A 24,710-nucleotide genomic window follows, 5' to 3' on the forward strand; every position below is an offset into this window, starting at 1 on the left:
GTTTGTGCATGAGCTACACAGAACACATCCTGGTATAGTGATGATGAAGGCCATCGCCAGGTCCCATGTATGGTGGCCAGGAATTCTGAGCTGGAAGCTTCATGCATCAGTGCAACACCTGCATGCAGCTCAGCAAAGCACCAGCGGAATCGCCGCTGAGTCTGTGGTCATGGCCATCCAAACCTTGGTCCAGGATCCAGGTAGATTTTGCAGGTTCCTTCCTGGGCAAGATGTTTTTAGTGGTGGTGGATGCTTATTCGAAGTGGATAGAATGCATAATCATGTCATTCAGTACGTCCACGACAACCATAGAGAATCTAATGTAATGTTCGCGACACATGGTCTGCCTGACATAGTGGTGAGTGACAATGGGTCGTGCTTCACCAGTCAGGAGTTTGTAAAACTTAACGGCATAAAAAAAGTAATGTCAGTATCGTTCAAGCCTGCATCCAACGGGCAAGCAGAACATGCAGTACAAATTATCAAGCAAAGCATGAGGAGAGTAACCCAAGAGTCACTGCAGACCCGCTTGTCTTGCATACTGCTGAATTACAGGACAAGACCCCACACGCTCACAGGGGTCTCACCTGCTGAACTCATGATAAAAAGAGGTCTTATGACCAATTTATCTCTTGTACACCCGGATTTAAGTAATCGTGTTGAATACAGAAGACAGTCAACAAGGGTACAACGATTTCGCAACTGTGTCATGAGAGATTTCTATTAATGATCCTGTATCTGTGTTGAATTATGGTCAGGGTCCCAAATGCATCGCTGGCACGGTCATGGCCAAGGAGGGCAACACAGTATTTGTTATTAAGCTCAAGAATGGGCAAACTTGCAGGAAACACATGGATCAAACAAAGCTGAGGCATATAGATGCGCCAGAGCAGTCGGATGAAGAAACCGTTGATGACCAACCAACCTATCAGCAGCCTTCAGTGGATTCAAGGGTCATCAGTGAACTAGGAATTTCCATCACGGACTTATTCAATAAAAATGGACTTGCAATTCCTGATATGGCCACTGCCACCCCCAACAAGTCAGTCATCCAGCCACCAGCCACAATAGACTCCGTACATTCACCCAAGGCCGGTCGAACTGAGATGGTTAACCTGGGAGCGTAAAGCACCGGACCATCTCAACCTGTGAAAGACTGTGATAAGATCTCAGTGGAGGGTATTGTCATGTATGTACATGCTATTTGTGGCCACCAGATGGTGTCATTGTTGGAGGCCACTGAGCAGCATGCACATGGTGCTGCTCTGGTATAAAAGGCCAGCCATTTTGTGAGTCAGACACTTTGGGCCAAATAAAGCAGAAGCAAGGTTGTACCTTGCTTCGTTAAATAGTACTCAGTTTGACCCTTTATTGCATACTTAACAGCTTTGGTGAGATCAAACCTGGAATACTGTGCAAAGATTTGGTCTGCTTAACTGAAGAAGCATGTACTTACCTTAGAGACAGTGCAACGAAGCTTCCCTAGGTTGATTCCTGGTGAGAGACTGAGCAGATTGGGCCTATCCTCTCGGGAGTTTAGAACAATGAGAGGTGACTTCACTGAAATTTGTAATATTTTGATGGGGATTGATAGGGTAGATGCTGATAGTTTTTTTTCCCCTGGCTGGAGAGTCAAGATCTAGGGGATATCACTTCAGGATAATGGGTCGGTCATTTAAGACTAAGATGAGAAGGAACTTCTTCACTCACCGAGTACTGATGTTTGCAAATATCTACCCCAGAGGGTGTGGATGCTGAATCATTGATTATATTCAAGGGTGAGATCTATTTCTTTTGGGCTGTAAGGGACTCAATGGATATGAAGATTGGGTGCGAAAGTGGAGTTGAGGTCGAAGATCATCTTAAATGGCAGAGCAGTTTCGAGGGGCCACACAGCTTGCTCCTGCTCCTCATTCTTATGTTTGTCTGATTAGGCTGAAGACAGTCCCTTATTCTTATGGCATCTATCTCCAGTCATCTTCTTCACCCTCGCAGAAACACCAGTGCAGAAATAGTATCCAGGATTGCGTAGTCAGTGATAGTGAAGGAAAGTTGTCAAGTACCAATTACAAATGGTATTTTGGAGCTCGCAATGGCATGTGAGTATCCGATCATTGTCACCTGGAAGGGCAGCAGCTACGTGATCTCATCTGAGAAGCCTATGGATTTGGATCGTCGGCCTGCTGATTTTAAGAATGATTCCAACTGAGCATCAAATGCATGAAGGCGGCAGATGGGAACTCTTTTTGCTAAGGCCACTAACTGCACTTGGGTTACCATGGTCTATATTGCAAAACAATACACTCAACCCTGTATCATATGGAACCCCTCTGTCAGAGTGTATTCAATGCCTTTTGTAACAGAAACTACAACGGTCTAAATCACTTTAGGGATCAGAGCAGAGTGGTTGCACTCTCAGGACTAAACACTACTATTTTTAACTGTTCTTGGGGCAGAAGCAGACCCACAGCACAGCAGGTCAGAGGCTGGGTATTCTGCAGCGAGTGTCTCACCTCCTGACTGCCCAAAGTCTTTCCACCATCTACAAGGCACAAGTCAGGAGTATGATGGAACACTCTCCACTTGCCTGGACGAGTGGAACTCCAACAACACTCAAGAAGCTCGACACCATCCAGGACAAAGCAGCCCGCTTGATTGGCACCGCATCCACCACCTTCAACATTCACTCCTTCCACCACCAGCGCACCGTGACTGCAGTGTGTACCATCTACAAGCTGCACTGAAGCAACACGCCAAGGCTTCTTTGGAAGCACCTCCCAAACCCATGACCTCTACCACCTGGAAGGACAAAGGCAGCAGGTGCATAGGTACACCATCACCTGCAAGTTCCCCTCCAACTTACACACCATCCTCACTTGGTAATATATCGCCGTTCCTTCATCATTGCTGTCTCAAAAATCTGGAACTCCCCCCCTCCCCACCCATTAACAGCAATATGGGTGTACCTACCCCACAAGGACTATAGTGATTCAAGAAGGCAGCTGACCACCACCTTCTCAAAGATAATTAGGGATGGGAAATAACTGCAGGCATTGTCCGCGACACCCACATCCCAGGAAAGAATAAAAGAAATTTCATGCTACATTAAGCGGAACAGCCTTTATTGATAAACAGCACAGTGATTGGCCTAACTGTATAGAGTGACAGCAGCTTTCGGTTTCTGTACCTTTCAAGCTCTTCGAACTATTGAAAACCTGCTCCTTTATACACCATACTTTGCCTACAACAAAGGTATATGTCATAGATAGGACTGCATTATGTATTTGTTCCCAAATCCTTTAAAGACAATCTATTCTGGTAAACAGTTGTAGTTGTTTACTCCAATGCTACTTCCCTCAAAAAAAGTCTTCCTGACGCAACTGTTCTTAATTACTTTGCACAACAGACTTTTTTTAAATGTTACCTTTCTAAACTATAGCCAAACTATACATATGTGTGTTACATGAGCACTTAAACTACATTTTAATCGCTCGTGGTTGACGTCATTACTGTCACTTACTTCCTCACACAAAGGGCCGAAAATTGCAGAGGAGGCTTTCTTCCGACGAACGCCTCTGACCCCCAAAAAATCTACGAAAATACCTGGTAATCCCGGAGAAACCTACCATTCTGATCTGAGGCCTTCATTCGCTGCGCAGCGTACAGGAAAATGTCTTCCACGTACTGATGTCTCGATTGTAATTACGTGGGCCGGGATCATCAGTACACATCTAGTATTCTCATTGATAATAAGTTGAACTCTGTTTTTATGAGCTCCCATTACTATCAAGGAGAAAACCCTCAAAACAAGAAACACAGCACAATAAGTAAAAAATCACCTCACATATTTAAAATTCATTGAAATTAAATGTAATTAAATGTTCTGGAAAAAATAATATTTTGGGGATTTTTTTAACGTGTTTAATATGATTAAAAATATACTTAGCATAATGGACAAGGTTTTTAATATAAAAATGAATGATTCAATTTAATTTTTCTATGTCTTAAAAGAGTTACACTGGGAAAACGAAGCTATACGACTGCTTTTAACAGGCGTAAAAGTTTGAAGGACATTCGCTGGCCAAGAAACTCTGCCTCGTGGATATCCTTCCTATGGGGATGCGTAGAATCTGTCTGAAGAAAATTTGACAGATCAGAACAGACAGTTCTCGGTGTGCCAAGAATCGGATTTTATGAGGCCTCGCCGGGCGCATGCGCACTTTGTACGCAGACGGTAAGGCTGCAATTTTCGACCCAAACACTTTTTGTATCAGAAGACAAACTAAGCATTCCTCAGATGATAGTTCAAAGCCATCCTGTTCATCGTGGAAGCCCTGTTGCTCCAAGATACAAAGTAGTATTAACCATTAACTCCCCAAGATGCTCAATATAACCTCTCCAGGATGTTCAACACTTTTGTAAAACAAATATATTTTTCGTACTTTCACCGTGCTCAGCTTTGGTGACTACATTCTTCAATATTTAATGTCCATCGGGGCGAATTTTCTGGGCATTTGTGCTCTGTTTTTCACCATGGAGCCATGGCTCCGTGAGGTCTTCTGGGTGGGCCGTCAGCCTCTAGCACCCCATGGAGGATTTTGGAGATGGTTTTGTGGTGGTGCAAAACAGTGTGCAATGCCCCTGGTTGCGACACTGGGGCACTTTTTGACTCCCGGACACCCGGAAGCGCACCCTGCAGTGATCGCTTGGGAAATCGGGTAGTCCAACTATACCGACTGCAGTGAGGTACAAAATGCAGTCCTAAGGCAAGTGTGATTGTTATTTCTTTTAAGTTTGCTTGAAATTGATGTTGTGGTGGTGTGGGCAATGTTTTGAAAATGTTTTGATTGGGGCCTTTCAGGTCCCCCGCCCCTCCCCCCAACCCCCAGGCATCTCTCGGAGCGCTCCCGGCCCGGCTCTTCAGCTCGGCATTTTCCCATCCTAAGACCCAAGAGAGGTGTACAATGCATCCCTTAGCACTGCGCCCCCTGACTCAGGGTCTGCACCCCCTTGACCCCTGACTCAGGGCCCAGCTGCCCAATTTTGATGAATGAAGCACAAACTATTCCCGGGCGCAAACTTTACTGCCCCGCTGCCATTACTGCCCCGAATTCATCAATGCTGAAAATCCATTATCTTACTGTTCTGTATCATTTCCTTGGTGGCAGTAGGTTCAGAAGTCGAAAGCTGACATCTTGCACCAAGCGTAAAAGCACTCTGGAACTGAAGTGGCCTTTGTCTAATAACAGAACCATGAGAGATCAGCGGGTGGCTGCATCTACCATACCAATGCAAGGTCCACATACCCATGACTAATGATCCCCACATGTGGCTGTCTTTGGGGCGATTGCAGAAAGGGTGATTGGCTACACTGACCTGAGAGACAGCATCATCCTGCATATTTTCATCTGTCAGGCCAAATATGGTGGGCTGTGAATCGTGTTGTTGTGAACCATAGAAGAACGGATGTTGAATGCGAACATTTACCACTGAAATGATTTGCTGTGACTGATTAGTGAGATTGGTCCAATGTCAGGGAAAATTAACATGGGCTTCCGAATTGGTGCTGATGCTATAGAGTCACCAGCGTTATTGTGATTTAGTTTGTCATGGGGGTCCCTATAGTATAGTATTAGGTCTATTAAAGCTTAGCATTTGAAAATTATTCAGCTGAAGTTGTTCCACATCAGCTGTTGTTGCCTCTGCACATGACCAGGCTCCCAGGCATGTCCCCAAGCTCCTACTTCTACTCTGGCTCTGTGACATCAGCCTACTGACCCTGATTTTTTGGGGCATCATCCATGTCCTCAGTGGACTCGTTAGGATGATTGCAGCTTTGTGTAACATGCAACAGGTCTCTTTGTGAATGTATGTGGAAGAATCATGAAAGGGTTAATAAAATGGTTCTCGGAATCAATAAGAAAATAAGAAAAGACAGACTTAGTTTCCCGTGAGAAAGTAGTGGGCAAAGTAGCTTGTGTGACCATCACTGATAAACAAGGGTTTATGGCCATGACTTGATAAGGAGCACATCTGCTTCGCGTGATTAAGCTAAGCTATGCTAGCACGTAGGAGGTTTTGGTGTCCCTGAGCAATTCTGCTTGTTGTAATTCCGCTCGTAAAAGCATAAAATGTTCTAAAGATAAACAGGCTATCAATTCATGAAGCCCTAGTAACACACTGTGATTGATGAAGCGGGTCATACTTCCTGCAGTTTGTAAGAATAAAAGGATGCGTCTGTGAGGATAGGCAGACCTTTTGTCTGCTTGCCCCGGAATCTGTAGACTCTGTGCTGGCGGTTTGGCAACAGGTCCGAAGCCGCTTCAATGAAGACGTAAAGATTGAAGGTGTCTGACTCGATTATTATCGAATGCAGCTGACCACCCGAACTAGGACTTAACATCTTTGCTGCAGGAGATATTGACGTCCGGTCCCGCAGGCTATCCAGGAATCTGACACTTGCTCTTACCTGTGGTTCAGTAGGAGCAGGCATTCTCCTCTGAATCGCAAAAGGAATCCTTGCATTTCCCCGAACTTGGTCTGCCTCCATTCCCTGACCACGTTCTCCATCCATCCGCTTACCTTGTGCCAGAAACATTTTCCTTGAAAATCCCAGACTGCACCCTCCTGACATCCGATTTTAATGGCCTAGCAGCAGCATTCCACCAAATTCCATGCCGCTTCAGGCGGGAACTCAGCAGGCAGCAGGATAATCATTCCCGGCCACTAAAAAGACTGCTCACTGCTGCTTCCAGACACGCGCACCACTCGCTTTCCTGCCCTGCAGTTAAAATAGAGCCCACAGGATTTGACATTTTCCACTTCTGCTCTGGGCCAACCATTACTTGGTCTTTTGTTTGTGTCCAGCATTTCAGAAATTCAGTCAGAACAAAAGTCATGAAAAATCTGAGACGAGATGTGTGTTGTGGAATATCTACAAGGCACAGTGAATCCCTTGAATTCAACAAAGTGGGAAGTAAGCAAACTTCAGTTTGTGAGGTATTGTTTTAATGTCTATATATATTGGCCCCCTCTAGTAAAAGAATGCTTGAATTATTCCATCAGAGACATTAAATCCACAGATTGTCAATTCATGTATATTAACATTCCAACCAGGCTGTCCTCTTCAACACACAACTGGTTACATTTCGGCTAAATTAATTTTCAAACACGGGCATAAACAAAGCCAAAGAAAAACCCATAAAGATTATATGATGTATATTTTTACACAGACTGATGGTCTGCACAGTTAACGTCATCACTACTATGAGAACACTGGAATGTAATTATATTTCATGATCATGTATGGCTAAAAGTTTTACATGGTTTATTCAAATGACATATGAGTAGACAAACTGTCCAATTAACTGTTAATCCCTCTTTTACCTTGGCGCAAGGTCTGTTAATACTTCCAGAAATCTAACATTTCTGCACAGCTGTATACAACTGATTATATCACCTCCTGTGTGTATTTGAATGCTCTTCGATCTCACATGATCCTTTGAGGCCCTTAATATAAATTATTTATAACATAAGTTAAAATATATAGAGGATATTCTTGATGTTACTAAAATCTAGAGAAAGCAAATCCATCAAAGTTATGCGCAATTGTTCCATCAAATGCCTTGCAAGAATTTATAAAGAAATATCTTCAGCTTCAGGTGCCTTGTACCATTACTGTAGGAATGAAGATGTCGAAATATTTCATTTTGAATGTATGATGTCAATAATATTTTTGACTCATAGAAACATAGAAAATAGGTGCAGGAATAGGCCAATTGGCCCTTCGAGCCTGCACCGCCATTCAATAAGATCATGGCTGATCAATCCCTCAGTACACCTTTCCTGCTTTCATTCCATACCCCTTGATCCCCTTAGCCATAAGGGCCATATCGAACTCCCTCTTGAATATATCCAATGAACTGGCATCAACAACTCTCTGCGGCAGGGAATTCCACAGGTTAACAACTCTGAGTGAATAAGTTTCTCCTCATCTCAGTCCTAAATGGTCTACCCCTTATCCTAAGACTATGTCCCCTGGTTCTGGACTTCCTCAATATCGGGAACATTCTTCCCACATCTAACCTGTCCAGTCCAGTCAGAATCTTATATGTTTCTAGGAGATCCTCTCTCATCCTTCTAAACTCCAGTGAATAAAGGCCCAGTTAATCCAGTCTCTCCTCATATGACAGTCCAGCCATCCCTGGAATCTGTCTGGTGAACCTTCGCTGCACTCCCTCAATAGCAGGAACGTCCTTCCTCGGATTAGGAGACCAAAACTGAACACAATATTCCAGGTGAGGCCTCACTAAGGCCCAAAACAACTGCAGTAAGACCTCCCTGCTCCTATACTCAAATCCCCTAGCTATGAAGGCCAACATACCATTTGCCTTCTTCACCGCCTGCTGTACCTGCATGCCAACTTTCAATGACTGATGAACCATGACACCCAGGTCTCGTTGCACCTCCCTTTTTCCTAATCTGCCGCCATTCAGATAATATTCTGCCTTCGTGTTTTTGCCACCAAAATAGATAACCTTACATTTATCCACATTATACTGCATCTGCCATGCATTTGCCCACTCACCTAACCTGTCCAAGTCACCCTGCAGCCTCTTAGTGTCCTCCTCACAGCTCACACCGCCACCCAGTTTAGTGTCATCTGCAAACTTGGAGATATTACACTCAATTCCTTCATCCAAATCATTAATGTATATTGTATAGAGCTGGGGTCATAGCACTGAGCCCTGCGGCACTCCACTAGTCACTGCCTGCCATTCTGAAAAGGACCCGTTTATCCCAACTCTCTGCTTCCTGTCTGCCAACCAGTTCTCTATCCACATCAGTACATTACCCCCAATACTATGCGCTTTGATTTTGCACACCAATCTCTTGTGCGGGACTTTGTCAAAAGCCTTTTGAAAGTCCAAAGACACCACATCCACTGGTTCCCCCTTGTCCACTCTGCTAGTTGCATCCTCAAAAAATTCCAGAAGATTCGTCAAGCATGATTTCCCTTTCATAAATCCATGCTGACTTGGACCGATCCTGTCACTGCTTTCCAAATGCGCTATTTCATCCTTAACGATTGATTCCAACATTTTCCCCACTACTGATGTCAGGCTAACCGGTCTATAATTACCCCTTTTCTCTCTCCCTCCTTTTTTAAAAAGTGGCATTACATTAGCTACCCTCCAGTCCATAGGAACTGATCTAGAGTCGATAGAATGTTGGAAAATGATCACCAATGCATCCACTATTTCTAGGGCCACTTCCTTAAGTACTCTGGGATGCAGACTATCAGGCCCCGGGGATGTATCGGCCTTCAATCCCATCAATTTTCCGAACACAATTTCCCGCCTAATAAGAATATCCTTCAGTTCCTCCTTCTCACTAGACCCACTGTCCCCTAGTACATTCGGAAGGTTATTTGTGTCTTCCTTCGTGAAGACAGAACCAAAGTGTTTGTTCAAATGGTCTGCCATTTCTTTGTTCCCCATTCTAAGTTCACCTGAATCCGACTGCAAGGGACCTATGCTTGTTTTCACTAATCTTTTTCTCTTCACATATTTATAGAAGCTTTTGCAGTCAGTTTTTGTGTCCCCTGCAAGCTTCCTCTCGTACTCTATTTTCCCCCTCTTAATTAAACCCTTAGTTCTCCTCTGTTGAATTCTAAATTTCTCCCTGTCCTCAGGTTTGTTGCTTTTTCTAGCCAATTTATATACTCCTTATTCTATCAACAGGCAAAATATCCCTGATCAGTAGCAGTGAATATGACTTGCCTTAATCTGTTTGTTAAAATGACTGTAACTAATGAGAATGATTGTGCAATGCTCATGTGTCACTTGAAGTTTCTCTCAGGTATAGATAAGAGTTTATTTTGAAAGCAGAAGTTCTGTTTGTCCACAAAAATAAGAGAAGACGTCAGTTCTCTCCGAATATGGGACAGCCGGTAATCATACAGATAGAAAAGATTGATTATCCTATTCTTGCAATAGTTGTTGTTCCTACTAAGCCTCTTATAATTCTTTGATATGCTTCACTGTGTTACTGTTCCTGCTCTCTGTGTAATGATATTACCTGTTTGTTTTGCTGTATTTTATTTCCAGAAAATACTTACTGGCATCAAAAAAATAACGCAAAATGATCCAAGTTTCTGTCATATTGTTAATTTAATTGTTAATTGTTTACTTTGACTAATTAATTCAGCAATTTAGTGGAGATGCTGTAACCTTGACAGACAGTCTTGTAGTTCCAACTCCAACCTTGTCATTAAGCCTACTGATAAAGGTGGCGCTGTTGTTGTTTGGCGAACCAACCTCAATCTTTCAGAGGCTGATCGCCAACTCTCTGACAATCTCTCCTAACTTCCCCTGGACCATGACCCCACTACCAAACAGCAAGTCATCATTTCCTAGACGTTATGTCCTCATCTCCACTGGCGATCTTCCCTCCACAGCCACCAACCTCATAGTTCCCCAAACCCGTACAGCCCGCTCCGAACTCCGTCCCAAAATCCACAAACAGGACTGCCGCGATAGACCCGTTGTTTCAGGCTCTTCTTGTCCCATGGAACTGATTTCTTCCTATCTCGACTCTATTTTTTCTCCCCTTGTCCACCCTCTTCCCAACTACATCCGCAACTCCTCCGACGTCCTCTGCCACTTTAACAGTTTCCAGTTTCCTCTCCTTTTCACTGTAGACATCCAATCCCTCTACATTTCCATTCCCCACCAAGGATAGAAACATAGAAACATAGAAAATAGGTGCAGGAGTAAGCCATTCGGCCCTTTGAGCCTGCACCGCCATTCAATGAGTTCATGGCTGAACATGCAACTTCAGTACCCCATTCCTGCTTTCTCACCATAGCCCTTGATGCCCCCAAGTAGTAAGGACTACATCTAACTCCTTTTTGAATATATTTAGTGAATTGGCCTCAACAACTTCCTGTGGTAGAGAATTCCACAGGTTCACCACTCTCTGGGTGAAGAAGTTTCTCCTCATCTCGGTGCTAAATGGCTTACCCCTTATCCTTAGACTGTGACACTTGGTTCTGGATGTCCCCAACATTGGGAACATTCTTCCTGCATCCAACCTGTCTAAACCCGTCAGAATTTTAAATGTTTCTATGAGATCACCTCTCATTCTTCTGAACTCCAAGCCCAGTTGATCCAGTCTTTCTTGATATGTCAGTCCTGCCATCCCGGGAATCAGTCTGGTGAACCTTCGCTGCACTCCCTCAATAGCAAGAATGTCCTTCCTCAAGTTAGGAGACCAAAACTGTACACAATACTCCAGGTGTGGCCTCACCAAGGCCCTGTACAACTGTAGTAACACCTCCCTGCCCCTGTACTCAAATCCCCTCGCTATGAAGGCCAACATGCCATTTGCTTTCTTAACCGTCTGCTGTACCTGCATGCCAACCTTCAATGACTGATGTACCATGACACCCAGGTCTCGTTGCACCTCCCCTTTTCCTAATCTGTCACCATTCAGATAATAGTCTGTCTCTCTGTTTTTACCATCAAAGTGGATAACCTCACATTTATCCACATTATACTTCATCTGCCATGCATTTGCCCACTCACCTAACCTATCGAAGTCACTCTGCAGCCTCATAGCATCCTCCTCGCAGCTCACACTGCCACCCAACTTAGTGTCATCCGCAAATTTGGAGATACTACATTTAATTCCCTCGTCTAAATCATTAATGTACAATGTAAACAGCTGGGGCCCCAGCACAGAACGTTGTGGTACCCCACTAGTCACTGCCTGCCATTCTGAAAAGTACCCATTTACTCCTACTCTTTGCTTCCTGTCTGCCAACCAGTTCTCAATCCATGTCAGCACACTACCCCCAATCCCATGTGCTTTAACTTTGTACATTAATCTCTTGTGTGGGACCTTGTCGAAAGCCGTCTGAAAGTCCAAATACACCACATCAACTGGTTCTCCCTTGTCCACTTTACTGGAAACATCCTCCAAAAATTCCAAAAGATTTGTCAAGCATGATTTCCCTTTCACAAATCCATGCTGACTTGGACCTATCATGTCACCTCTTTCCAAATGCGCTGCTCTGACATCCTTAATAATTGATTCCATCATTTTACCCACCACCGATGTCAAGGTGACCGGTCTATAATTCCCTGTTTTCTCTCTCTCTCCTTTTTTAAAAAGTGGGGTTACATTGGCTACCCTCCACTCTATAGGAACTGATCCACCAGAGTCTATGGAATGTTGGAAAATGACTGTCAATGCATCCGCTATTTCCAAGGCCACCTCTTTAAGTACTCTGGGATGCAGTCCATCAGGCCCTGGGGACTTATTGGCCTTCAATCCCATCAATTTCCCCAACACAATTTCCTGACTAATAAGAATTTCCCTCAGTTCCTCCTTCTTACTAGACCCTCGGACCCCTTTTATATCCAGAGGTCTGTTTGTGTCCTCCTTAGTGAATACCGAACCAAAGTACTTGTTCAATTGGTCTGCCATTTCTTTGTTCCCCATTATGACTTCCCCTGATTCTGACTGCAGGGGACCTACGTTTGTCTTTACTAACCTTTTTCTCTTTACATATCTATAGAAGCTTTTGCAGTCCATCTTAATGTTCCCTGCAAGCTTCCTCTCGTACTCTATTTTCCCTGCCCTAATCAAATAGCCTGAGAGTGCTCCGCTTCTTGATCGAGCAGAGACCCAACCAGTCCCCATCCACCACCACTGCTCTCCTCCGCCTGGCTGAACTTGTTCTCACATTGAACAACTTCTCCTTTAACTCCACTCACTTCCTCCAAATTAAAGGTGTTGCTATGGGAACCCACATGGGCCCTAGCTATCACTGCCTTTTTGTAGAATATGTGGAAAATTCTTTGCTCCAGTCCTACACGGGTTCTCTCCCTCACCTCTTTTTCCGGTACATTGATGACTGTATCGGTGCCGTTTCCTGCTATTGCCATGAAGTAGAAAATCTCAGGCACTTTCCATCCAATTTCCACCCTTCCATCACCTTCACATGGTCCATCTCCAACTCTTCCCTTCCCTTCCTTGACTTCTCTGTCTCCAGTTCTGGGGATAGACTATTGACAAACATTCACTATAAGCCAGCCCACTGCCTCCCACAGCTACCTGGATTATATTTCCTCCTATCATGCATCCTGTAAGGACTCCATTCCATTCTCCTAGTTTCTTCGTCTCCGTCGCATCTGCTCTGATGATGCCACCTTCCCCACTCGTGTCTCTGACATGTCTTCCTTTTTTCTCAACCGATGATTCCCCTCCACCGTGGTTAACATGGCCCTTAACCATGTCCATTCTGTATCCCGCACCTCTGCTCTCATCCCTTCCCCTCCCTCTCAGAACCACTGCAGGGTTCTCCTTGTCCTCACCTTTCACCCCACCAGCCTCCACATTCAATGGATCCTCCTCTGCTATTTCCGCCACCTCCAACATGATTCCACCACCAAGTACATCTTCTCCTACCAGCTACCCCCTTTCCCCATCATTCAGAAGGGACCATTCCCTCCGCAGCAGCCTGGTTTTACTTGTACTTCTTTCAATTTAGTATACTGTATTCGCTGCTCACGATGTGGTCTCCTCTACATTGCGGAGACCAAGTGTAGATTGTGTGACCGCTTTGCAGAACACCTCTGTTCACTCCGCAGGCATGACCCTGAGCTTCCGGTCGTCTGTCACTTTAATTCTCCACTCCACTCCCACTCTGATATCTCCATCCTTGGACTCCTGCACTGTTCCAATGAAGCTGAACGCAAGTTCGAGGAATATCACCTCATCTTTTGTTTAGGCATTTTACAGCCTTCTGGACTCAACATCGAGTTCAATTTCAGATTTTAACCTCTGTCCATACATTGCTGTGATATATTTTTCTCTCTCTTTGTTTCTCATGTTAGCTGATAATTATCCTTCCATTCACACCCTATCTAAGCTATTTTTTTCTAACTGCTATTTCCATCTCAAGTCAGCCCATCATTCCTTTGGTCTCTCTATTCTCTTCTGTCTTCCACCCTATCACAGACCTTCCCTTTTGTTCAGTCCTCCACTCCCCCTGTCAGTGCTCCTTAAGAATTTGCTGATTTCGAACATTCACCAGTTCTGAGGAAGGGTCATCGACCTGAAACATTAACTCTTCTTCCCTCCACAGATGCTGCCTGCCCCACTGAGATTTCCAGCATTTTCTGTTTTTATTTCAGATTCCAGCATCTACAGTCTGCTGCTTTTGTTCTTGTAGTTCTGTGCCTCGTCCAAGTATTGGTATCGGATCGAGTCGCCAAAAAAGCAATGGTTAAAAGGGATTTCTGGAGACTGCTCAAGAAGAGGCAAAGGAAATGTTCTGTTATATTTGTGTGAACCCAGGAGAAACAGAAGAGATCCTTCTGCACATACAATAGCATCCTGGTGCAATGTTGCCACTGCGGGAGTGCATATCGCGCACAGACCGAACCAGCTGCCAGATCAGCATCGTAGCTGACTGAATCCTTGTCCATTCCAACCGGGAGCTGCTCCGGGCACCCTTCTGGCAGATGCAGCTGGCCAGCAGCGTGTAAACAAGGCTGAAAGCCAATCATCAGGTGCTGAAAGTGGTCTTCCTCAACAGCAGGAGACTGACTCGGAGGGAATGGGTGCTCGTTTTACACCGGGTCTGAAGTTAGATTTCATTGAGGTCAATAGAAAGGAAACTCGGGCGCATTGCAAAGCAGACTGCCTGTGTGCCGTGGGCTGATTTCATGTTTCTGGTGAAGACCCTCCCTTACATCTGAAATAGTCTTGCATTGCATTTTTGGTAAAAGTTGAAGTTTTCTACAGACTGTAGATCTTTCTGTAGATTGTGGGCTTTACCACTTGGTCATTTTGAATCACTTTGGTGGAACATAGGGTGGCACGCAGGAAATGTAATCAGGGTAAAATGGGCTGCTAATTCACTTTCGCCCAATTTACGCCACTGCCCAAGAACAATTTCACGTCCATGGTCGCTAATTTTCTGAGCTGGGACGGCAGCAATGAGTTTTATCACTGTTACTTGCTATGAAAAAACGTGTGCGCATGGTCACTAATTTTCAGAGTTGCAACTGCAGCAATACATGTTGTCACTCTTACTGGCTATGGAAAGACATGGTCCCAGTGGTCACTGTGTTGGTGCCAGGCAAGGTCATTAATCGCTAGCAACTGCTCGGTAATGGAGCATATAGAGCAAACTGAATTGCTTGATTCTGAAACATTGCTGTTTGTACAAGCAACAGTTCTCAAAGCTTAAATTTCCACACTTGACAGAGATTTCAATCTGAGACAACAGCTATTGGTTTTTATGTTATTTTTCTCAGAATGGACACCAAAGAATCGCTTTTATGTCATCGTATGGGGGACAAATTGTACTTCGATTCAAACAGATTCAAATACAGCTGGGCAAAATATTGAGAAATTATTTAAGGAGGCCTCCTTACGCAGCAGCAGATATCTGGGGGTAGAAATCCTTCGGAAGATCTCTTAAGCCCCACTCAATAGTGAATTCCATTGGTCTAAGGAACTGGACAACTGGTCTAAGGAGCGGGCAGATAATGGATGGTCCGCGCATTACCAGCCAAGACAATCCTGGTCTGCATTCATCTCCCACACACCCCAGCCCGTGCCCTCCTCACACCCGAGCCCGCGTCCCCTCTCACACCCCAGCCCGTGCCCCCCCCACATCTCAGCCCGTGTCCTCCCCCTCACACTCCAGCCCGTGTCCCCTCATACCCAAGTCCATGCCCCTCACACCCCAGTCCGTGTCCCCCCCCCCACACCCCGGCCCGTGTCTCTCCCCCACACCCCAGTCCGTGTCCCCTCACACCCCAGTCCATGTTCCCCCCCCCTCACACCCCAGCCCGTGTTCCACCCTCACACCCCAGCCTGAATCCCCCCTCACACCCCAGCCTGTGCCCCCCTCACACCCCAGCCCGTGTTCCCCCCTCACACCCCGGCCCGTGTTCCCCCCTCACACCCCGGCCCGTGTCCCCCCCTCACACCCCGGCCCGTGTCCCCCCCTCACACCCCGGCCCGTGTCTCTCCCCCACACCCCAGTCCGTGTCCCCTCACACCCCAGTCCATGTTCCCCCCCCCTCACACCCCAGCCCGTGTTCCACCCTCACACCCCAGCCTGAATCCCCCCTCACACCCCAGCCCGTGTCCCCTCACACCCCAGCCCGTGCCCCCCTCACACCCCAGTCCGTGTCCCCTCACACCCCAGTCCATGCCCCCTCACACCCCAGTCCATGCCCTCCTCACACCCCAGTCCGTGCCCCCCTCACACCCCAGTCCGTGCCCCCCTCACACCCCAGTCCGTGCCCCCCTCACACCCCAGTCCATGTTCCCCCCCCCTCACACCCCAGCCCGTGTTCCACCCTCACACCCCAGCCCGTGCCCCCCTCACACCCCAGTCCGTGCCCCCCTCACACCCCAGCCCGTGCCCCCCTCACACCCCAGCCCTTGTCCCCCTCACACCCCAGCCCTTGTCCCCCTCACACCCCAGCCCTTGTCCCCTCACACCCCAGTCCATGTTCCCCCCTCACACCCCAGCCCGTGCCCCCCCCACACCCCAGTCCGTGCCCCCCCCACACCCCAGTCCGTGCCCCCCTCACACCCCAATCCTGGTCCTGTTTGCAGTCTCAGTCATTCCCACTCCCCTGCCCCTTCCCCATAGCCCGGCTTTTTTTCCGTTCAGATACTTATCCAACTCCCTTTTGAAGATAGCTCGGCCACAATCCATAATGAAATTTTTCTCATTATAATGTGCACATGAAACAATGTATCACTGATAAATCTTCCTTTGCTGATTATTTGCTGAGGAAAAGCAAGGGAAATACAAATTGTAGGATTTTTCACCTGGGTCCAGAAGAGAACACGGTAGAATATTACAATCAGATCTTTTTATCGCACTGAATGGTTCACAGAATCATAGAAATTTATGGCATAGAAAGAGGCACTTTTGCCCATCATGTCTGTGCTGGCTGCAAAGGTGCTATCCAGCCTAATTCCACTTTCCAACTCTTGTTTTGTAACCCTGCAGAATTGAGCACTTAAAGTGTATATTGAAGTAATTTAAAATGCAATGAGGATTTCTGCCTCTATCACCCTTTGAGGCAATAAGTTTCAGACCCCCACCACCCTCTGGATGAAAAACACTCTCAACTCTCCTCTAATACTTCGACCAATTACTTTAAATTTATGCCCCTGGTTATTGACCTCTTTGCTAAGGGAAATAGGTCTTTTCTATCCACTCTATCAAGGCCTCTTGTAATTATACACAGCTCAATTAAGTCACCCGACAGCCTGCTCTGTTCCAAAGAGACTATCCAATCTTTTCTCTCAGCTAAAATTCTGCAGTCCAGGCAACATCCTCGTAAATCTCCTCTGTGCCCTCTCTCGTGCAATCACATCTTTCCTGTAATGTGGTGACCAGAACTGCATGCAGTACTCTAGCTGTGACTATAATTGTATTTTATACAATTCAAACATAATCTCCCTGATCATATATTCTAGGTCTTGGCTAATAAAGGAAAGTATCCCAATTGTCTTCTTAACCACCTGATCTACCTCTCCTACTACCTTCAGGGATCTGGTCCAAGATTTCTCTACTCTTCTACACTTCCCACTATCCTATCATTTATTTTGTATTCCCTTACTTTGTTAGCCCTCCCAAATGCATTACCTCACACTTCTCTGGATTGAATTCCATTTTCCACTTTTCTACCCACCTGACCAGTCCACTGATATATTCCTACTGTCTACAGCTTTTTCCTCACTATCAACCGCACGTCCAATATTTGTATCATCTGCAGATTTCTTAATCATGCCCCCTATATTGAAATCTAAATCATTGATATATTGATATGTACCACAAAAATCAGGAGATCTAGTCATGAGCCCTGCGGAAGTCCACTGGAAAAAGCATTCTAATCACAAAAACACTCCTGAGCCAATTTTTGATTGAACTTTGCACTTTCCCTTGGATCCCATCAACTTTTACTTTTCTGACCAGTCTTCCATGTGGGGCGTTGCCAAAAGCCTTACTAAAATCTATGTAGACTACATCAAACTTATTACCCTCATCCACCCTCCGTGTTACCTCCTCAAAATATTCAGTCAATTCAGTTAGACACGATGTAATCCTAACATGAATGCAAACTATTCATTTAGACCACACCTGCGTCTTCCGCCTTAACACACAGGTTACCTTTTTGGTCTCTTTATCGACCATACTCTTCCTTTAGTTATTTTCTTGCTCTTTATGTATTTATAACACATCTTTGCATTTTTCTTGATTTTGCTCGCCAATATTTGTATGTCCTCTCTTTGCTTTCCTCATTTGCTTTTTTAATTTCACCCCAGCATTTTCTATACTTCTTTCTGCACATTGAGCTCTCAGTATCTGACAGAAGCTTCCCTTTTTTGCTCTTTCCTTCCCTGTATAACATTTGACAACCAGGGGCTCTAGATTTTGGAGTCCTACCCATTTTGTTTGAGGCAACATATTTGCTCTGAATCCTCACTATCTCCCCCTTGAATGCCTCCCACTGCTCTGTCACTGATTTACCTTCAAGTGGCTGTTTCTAATTAACTTTTGCTAAATCAAATCTCAGCTTAGTAAAATTGGCGTTTTCGCAATTGAGAACTTTTAATCCTGGTCTATCTTTGTCCTTTTCCATAACTACAGTAAATCTAACTGAATTATGATCACTACCACCAAAATGCTCTCCCACTGGTACGCCTTCTACCAGCCCAACTTCTTTCCTTAAAACCAAGTCCTGAACCGTGCCCTCTCTTGTTGGGCTTGCTACATACTGGCTAAAAAGGTTCTCCTGAATGCATTGTAAGAATTTTGCATCCTCTATACATTTACACTGCTTCTATACCAGTTAATATTAAGATAGTTGAAATCCCCTACTATTAATGCCCTATTGTTTTTACACTTGTCAGAAATTTGTTCTTCTATCTCTCTCTGACTATTTGGGGATCTATAGTATATTTCCAGCAGTGTTATTGCCCCTGTTGTGTTCTTTAGAGAAACCCAAATGGCCTCATTTGATGACCCTTCTAACATATCAACCCTCCTGAGAGCTGTAATAGTTTCTTTAACCAATTTTGCGACCCCGTCCTTTTTTTAAATCCCTCTTTTTATCACATCTGAAAACAGTGTAACCAGGAATGTTCAGCTGCCATTTCTACCTATTTTTCAACCATATTTCATTAATAGCCATGATATCAGAGTTCCACGTGACTATCTGTGCCCTCGGCTCATCTGAGCTCATCTGCCTTATTCACTGGACGTTTTCCATTGAAGTATGTGCTTTTAAGCACTTGCAGACCCCTTTGTTGTCTATTTTTCTAACATTTGTTTCCTTTGCTTTTTAAAACTCAGGTACTAATTTGTTGTGTTTCTTTTCATACCTGTTGAGTTGCAAACTGTCCAGCATGTACATGTACCATCTCCCCAGAACCAGTCCCAAAGCCTCAGGAATCTAACTCCCTCCTTCCTGCACCATCGTGCCTTATCCTCCTATTTCTATACTCACGAGCTTCTAGCACGAGGAATAATCCAATGATTACTAACTTTGAAGTCCTACTTATTAATCTCTTTACTAGCAGATCCTGCACACCCTCACAAACATATGCAGCAAAAACCATCAGACCCAGCATACCCTCAGAAACATCAGCAGTAAAACCCTCACAAAAACCAGTTGCAACACCGTTCAGACCCAGCACATCCTCACAAACACCTGCACCAAAATCCATCTGACCCAGCATTCTCTCACAAACACCAGCACTGGAGACCATCAATCATCTTTACCCACAAACAGAACCAACAAAGCCAATCAGATCCAACCCCCACACTGGCCTCCTCCCCAGACCCCGCCCCCATAAATAGTGAGAGGGAGATATGGTGAGACAGTGATTATGATAGAAATAGAGTGAAAAAAAGAGAAAGGGAGGAAGTGATTGTGAGGGAGATAGATTTAGAGAGCGAAGGAGAAAGAGTGAGAGAGATGGAGAGAGAGGGAGAAAGTACAAGCAAGGGAGAGAGAACACACGATGTAGAGAGCGAGAGATAGTGCACAAGAGAGTTTTGCATGAGGGCGAGGAAGCAGGTGAGAGTGAGTGAGGGTGTGGGTGAGGGAGAGGGTAAGGAAATGAGAAGGTGAGGGGGAGGAAGGGGGAGTGGGCGGGAGAGCAAAGGTGAGGGAGAAGGAGGGCAAAGCTGAGGGAGGGTAAACCAAGAGTGAGGGAAATTGAGAGCGAGGGAAAGTGAGCATGAGGGTGAAGGTCAGTGAGCACCATAGAGCTGGAGAGGGAGAAGGCAGGGAGAGTGGTGGATGGTGAGAGTGATGGCGAGGGATGGCAAGCTCGAGGGAGGGTGAAAGAGTTTGAAGAAGGGCAAGGGCATTGGAAACCGAGGGAGGATGAGCTTGTGAGCAAGAGAGGGTGAGGGCGAGAGAGTTACGGGCACAGAGGCGGAAGGGCGAAAGACAAGAAGGGTGAGGGAGTCGAGGATGAGGCATGTCATGGGTGAAGGAGGTCGAGGGCGAGGACAAGGAAGAGGATGAGGGAAAGAGCAAAGGTGAGGGTGAGGGAGTGGTCGAGGAAAAGGGGAGGGCAAGGGGGTGGCAGGTGAGGAGAGAGAGAGGGAGGTCAAGGCATCGGTTGGGTAAAGACGAGGGAGAGGCAGAGGAAGGGAGCGGGCATATGAGGGAGAGGGTGTCAAAGGAAATAGGCGAGTGGGGGGAGAAACTCATAATGAAGAGGGTGCACAGAAGGAAATGGTCCGCAAGGGAGAGTGCGCGATAGAGAAGGTGTGTGAGGGAGGTGGAGCTTGAGGGAGGCGGTCCGTGAGGGAGAGGGTACATGAGTGACAAGCATGTGAGGGAAGTAGTGCATGAGGGAGATGGTCAGCAAGGGAGAGTGCGCATTGAGAAGGCATGTGAGGGAGGTGGTGCATGAGAGAGGCGGTCCACAAGGGAGAGGGTACATGAGAGATAGGGTGTGTGAGGAAGACAGGACACGCGAGGGAGAGGACATGTAAATTATTGGGCTTGCAAGAGAGAAGGCACGCAATGGAGAGAGCGTGCGAGGGTGTAGGCACACGAGAGAGAGAGCGGCGAGGGACAAGGTGCATGAGAGAGAGTGTGCGCTAAAGGATAAGGGGAGTGTTGAAGAGGGAGTGTGAGGAAGAGTTCGAATGAGAGAGATGGCACGCAAGGAAGAGTGTATTAAAGAGGGAGAATGCGTGATCGAGAAGGCATGCAAGGGACGTGGTTCAAGAAGGACAGGGCAAGGGAGGGAGAGCACGTGTGAGGGAGGGTGGGTATGCGAGGGAAAAGGTGATGGAGCAGCAGAGAGAAATGGATTGGGAGGGTGAGGAAGGGTGACGGCGAGAGGGAGGGAGAGGTGGCATTCACGAAGAAAAAGGGCACGCGCTCAAGGGCTAGGGTCGGGGCACATGCGCAAGTGTGAGGGGACGCACGAATGAGCGAAAAGCGGTGTGGATGAGAGTGAATGAGCCAAGCGAGAGGCACAAGCAAAAGAACGTGGGCCGTGTGCTTGAGGGAGGGAGGGAGGCAGGCGCTCAAAAGAGAGATTTTGCTTGGAAAATGGGCCGTCAGCACATGGGAGTGGGGGAAATGTGTGAGGGAGATGGCTTGCGAGGGAAGGAAATGGTGCACAAGAGACACGCAAGGGCGAGGGTGTATGTGACAATGGGTGCATGTGTGAGAAGGCGCATGAGTGAGAGGGAGCGCTTGGGGAAGAGGGGGAGTACGAATAAGTGAGAAGGCGTATGACAGAGCGGGTGCATGAAAGAGATGTCTCCGCAAGATCCTGCAAATCCCCTGGGAGGACAAACGTATCAACATCAGCGTCCTCGACCAGGCCAACATCCCCAGATTTGAAGCACTGACCACACTCGATCAGCTCCACTGGGCAGGCCACATTGTTCTCATGCCAGACATGAGTCTCCCAATGCAAGCGCCCTACTCAGAACTCTGTCACAGCAAACAAGCCAAAGGTAGGCAGAAGAAACATTAAAAGGACACCCTCAAAGCCTCCCTGATAAAGTGCAACATCCCCAATGACACCCTGGGAGTCCCTGGCCAAAGACCATCCTAAGAAGAGCAGAAGTGCATCCAAGAGGGCGCTGAGCACCTCGAGTCTCATCGCCGAGAGCATGCAGAAATCAAGCGCAGGCAGCAGAAAGAGTGTGCGGCAAACCTTTCATACCCTCCCTTACCCTCAACGACTATCTGTCCCACCTGTGACAGGGACTTTGGGCTCTCGTATTGGACTGTTCACTCACCTAAGGACTCATTTTAAGAGTGGAAGCAAGTCTTCCTCGATTCTGAGGGACTGCCTATGATGATGATGACATAGCACTGCAGATGTGGTCTTACCAAAGCACAATTGCACTTCCTTACACTTGTACTCCAACCCCCATTCAATTCATGCCAACATACCATTTGCCATCCTGTTCCTTGCTGTACCTGCATGTTAACTTTCTGTGTTTCGTGTACAAGGACATCCAAATCCTTCTGAAAACAAACATTTAATAGTTTCTCACTATTTAAAAAATAATCTGTTTTTCTTTTCTTCCTACCAAAGTGAAGAACCTCATATTTCTCCACGTTATACTCCATCTGCCACCTTCTTGCCCACTCACTTAACCTGTCCATATCCCTTTGCAGACATTTTATGTCCTCCTCACAGCTTACTTTCCCACCTAGCTTTGCATCGTCAGCAAAGTTGGATACATTACACTCAGTCCCTTCATCTAAGTCATTAATATAGATTGTAAATAGCTGAGGCCCTAGCATTTACCCACTCGTAACAGCCTGCCAACCTGAAAATGAACTATTTACTCGTGTTTTCAATATATTATCCCAACCCCATAAGCCCTTTTCCTGTTCAACAAACTTCCATGTGGCACTATATCAAAAGCCTTATGGAAATCCAAATATACTACATCCCCTGGTGCCCCTTTATCTACCCGACTAATTACATGCTGAAAAACACTAGTAGATTTGTCAAACACGATTTCCGTTATATAAAACCATGTTGACTCTTACTAACCCCTTTATTATTTTCTAAGTGTCCCGTTGCCACTTCCTTAATAAAGGACTTGAGCATTTTGCAGATGACTGATATCTGGCTAACTGGCCTGTTGTTCCGTTTTCTCTCTCCCTCTTTTCTTGAATAGTGGGGTTACATTTGCTACTTTCCAATCCACTAGAACTGTTCCAGAGACTAAGGAATTTCAGAAGATCACAACTAATGTATCCACTATCTCAGCAGTCACCTCTTTTCAAACCCTTATATGTAGGCCGTCAGATCCAGGGGATTTGTTGGCTTTTAGTTTTAGCTTATACTGATGGTATGTATATTGTATACAATGTATACATTGGGCTGCAGACGTGGCTCAGGATGCATTTCAAAGCAAGATTAATACAACATACATTAGAAACTGCAATGGTATGGACCAATTTCATGTAAAAAATATATTATACAAATATATGCAAAACAGGGTGCACAGGGCTCAGGAATTACCTTTATTCCACAAAAAAATTGCAATTATCTTCAAAGAAGTTTTTCCAAAGTGATTTCATTTTTTTTTAAATAATTAGTTATTCACAGGGGAAAATATAATTCAACAGATTTTAAACTAACCCGCCAGGTGTGAAAAAGATGGCTGAGTTCCCCTTCAGGCAGGTTGGATTAAAATTATTGAAGTATTTTTTTAACCATTTTTATTGGGAACAGGTGCTCAGCTGGTACAATCACTCCATTGGGCCTTACTATAATTTTCTATTGTCCACTGTGACTCGAAAATGTGAGAATAACAAGCAACCGTTGCTCACACACAGTCTTTACGCTGAAATGAAAGGTAAGTTAAAATTGGGTGTTTGTGTAAAATGGGCTACACAGAACTGGCTGCCCAATATGCGCCCATCTGATTTTCCTTTCATTAAATTCGCTGGAAAGGAAAATCGTACATAATGTGTAATAGACAGCTAATCGAATATCCTCCATTTTACACGATCACTCAATGTTAAAATTATCTCCAAGGACTTAATTGGTGGTGAAATAGTCTCGGCTGGTATCGACAAACAGGCAACACACAATTGACAGCCACTTACATTCGGTGGCTATAAAAGATCCGTTTGAGCCCGGCGGCAAAAATGAGCATTTACCCAGTTGGCCGTTTCTTGTTCGTATGAAACTCCATGTTATTTAATTCTTACTTCTGGAAGTGGCCAGAGATTCTGCATGAAACCTCAGCGAGTGCAGCCACGATAAGAACACAGCCTATCGGATTTGTGTTTCTTGTCGTTATGACGACTGGTGGCCTGAAGGGCATCTGGAAACAAAAATAATTGACGTGCCTCCTCGGTCAAGGTGAGAAGTGATTCTTAAGCAGGAATCACTTCCCATGAAAAAATGTTACGGTCTTCATCAAAGGACAGCCTTTGATAACCTTTGCAACAATTAACGTGCCCAGCGGGACTGGCCGACCATGTGGAGGTGTTTCTTGAGGCTGAGACCTTCTGGCGCCATGACGCTCAACAATGACTCATGGAAAGCGTCAGCAAGCCTTGGTCAGTTCCAATTGTGACGTGCTGCTTATCATGTGAGGCTTGTGCTCATTGTTCTGTGCGGGGCTGGTGTGATGTAGCCATCAC

General features: G+C 45.7%; 1 long non-coding RNA gene across 1 annotated transcript in view; it reads right to left on the bottom strand.

The window, feature by feature from the left end:
- LOC139230436 (uncharacterized) overlaps nucleotides 1–24,319 on the bottom strand; it is a 45,817-nt gene extending 21,498 nt beyond the window's left edge. Inside the window, exon 1 of the long non-coding RNA XR_011587924.1 lies at nucleotides 24,222–24,319. This is a non-coding gene — a long non-coding RNA (uncharacterized lncRNA). The remainder of the gene's footprint in view (nucleotides 1–24,221) is intronic.
- Nucleotides 24,320–24,710: the final 391 nt, after the last annotated feature.

The sequence above is a fragment of the Pristiophorus japonicus genome, chromosome 19 (genome assembly GCF_044704955.1).
Source record: "Pristiophorus japonicus isolate sPriJap1 chromosome 19, sPriJap1.hap1, whole genome shotgun sequence".
Taxonomy (NCBI): domain Eukaryota; kingdom Metazoa; phylum Chordata; class Chondrichthyes; family Pristiophoridae; genus Pristiophorus; species Pristiophorus japonicus.